The sequence below is a fragment of the Chiloscyllium punctatum genome, chromosome 18 (assembly GCF_047496795.1).
Source record: "Chiloscyllium punctatum isolate Juve2018m chromosome 18, sChiPun1.3, whole genome shotgun sequence".
NCBI lineage: Eukaryota > Metazoa > Chordata > Chondrichthyes > Orectolobiformes > Hemiscylliidae > Chiloscyllium > Chiloscyllium punctatum.
The window spans coordinates 69614832-69616278 of record NC_092756.1 but is presented as its reverse complement, the minus strand read 5'-3'; the positions used below and the strand labels follow the sequence as shown (position 1 = coordinate 69616278).

The window sequence follows — 1447 nt, the reverse complement described above, 5'->3', positions numbered from 1 at the left end:
CCTCAGCTCCATCTAAGGCCCCAAACAGTCCTTCCAGGTTGCCTTCCCTCCAACCTAGTTTACTGCATCAGGTGCTCCCGATGTGGTCTTCTCATTGGGGAGACCGAACGTAAACTTAGGGAACGGCTCACCGAGCATAGCAGCCGGGTCTGCAATAACCTCCCTTCCCAGCCACCTACCAGACTCATTCCTCCCATTGTACCGTCCGCCTATCCCCACTTCGCTACCCTGCCCCTGCAACCCCTTTATCTGCAGCTCTGAAGGGTTACACTTAAAACGTTGGTTCCTCAATCCCCTGATGCTGCCTGGTTTGCTGTGTTCTCCCAGCCTCCATTTGTCTACCTCACATGAAAGGTGAAAGACTATTTGGTCAATCATACTGGTGGTGTCTTGTTTGAGTGTTCCAATTTACTCGCAAAGGTCAAACCAATGAAACACTCAAACCCTAATCTTCCCAAGTGACCCTGCCCCAAATTGACTTGCCCCGTTACCTCTTCTTTTTCGTGGACTGAGGCTCCACACCCAACTCATTCTAATTAGATTAGATCCCCTACAGTGTGGAAACAGGGCCCTCGGCCCAACAAGTCCACACCGACCCTCTGAAGAGTAACCCAACAAGAACCATTTACCCCCTGTTGGATTGTGGAAGGAAACCAGAGCACCCAGTGGAACCCACACAGAGAATGTGCAAACTCCAGACAGACAGTTGCCCAAAGTTGGAATCGAACCTGGGTCCCTGGGTGCTGTGGGGTAGTAGAGGTAAAATGGGTCTGTGTGGGCTGGTTGGGCCGAAGGGCCTGTTCCCACACTATAAGGAGTCGAATCTAATCAGTGCCAACCACTGAGCCACCATGCCACTTAACCCAAGGGCTCCTAACAACCAGTTGAGCAACACAGAATGAGGCTTAATTACTACGGAAGGAAACCAATCTGCTTTCATTAGATTAATGGGAAGGGGGTCGGGCAGATCACGACACCGCGGCATCCCGCAAAGTAGGCGGGTCACCAGCAGGGCGACCTTTACCCGGTCAAAAATTCCTCTCGCACAAACTGGCGAGGACCCGGGCGTCACCCCGGACCGTTATTTTCCTTACTCATTAGTTTAAGGCATAAAGGCAGCTTCCCAATCACGTCAACCCAATCACCTTCAGCACACTTTAATGTCACGGTGGCTGCAACAAAACCCGGCTTTCAAGTGGCTCCAATTGACATCTCCTCCCTGGGGAAGACGTTTTCCCCTCCCCAGCAAACGGGGGCATCTCCTGAAACCTAGGGGGAAAGTAATGGGTAGAGAGGAATAGTATTATGCAAAGTAGGGTGACTGAGGCATTATGGGATTCGTCCCCGGGCACCATGAGGATTGTGGGAGTTGTATGCGCGGGTGTTGTGGGAGTTGTAGGTAAAATCAATGACTGCAGATGCTGGAAACCAGATTCTGGATTAGTGG

At 51.6% G+C, this 1447-nt stretch overlaps 1 non-coding gene across 1 annotated transcript; it reads right to left on the bottom strand.

The window, feature by feature from the left end:
* Positions 1-960: 960 nt before the first annotated feature.
* LOC140489496 (U12 minor spliceosomal RNA) lies at positions 961-1111 on the bottom strand. The gene has a single exon (XR_011963173.1). It is a non-coding gene; the product is annotated as a U12 minor spliceosomal RNA (small nuclear RNA).
* Positions 1112-1447: the final 336 nt, after the last annotated feature.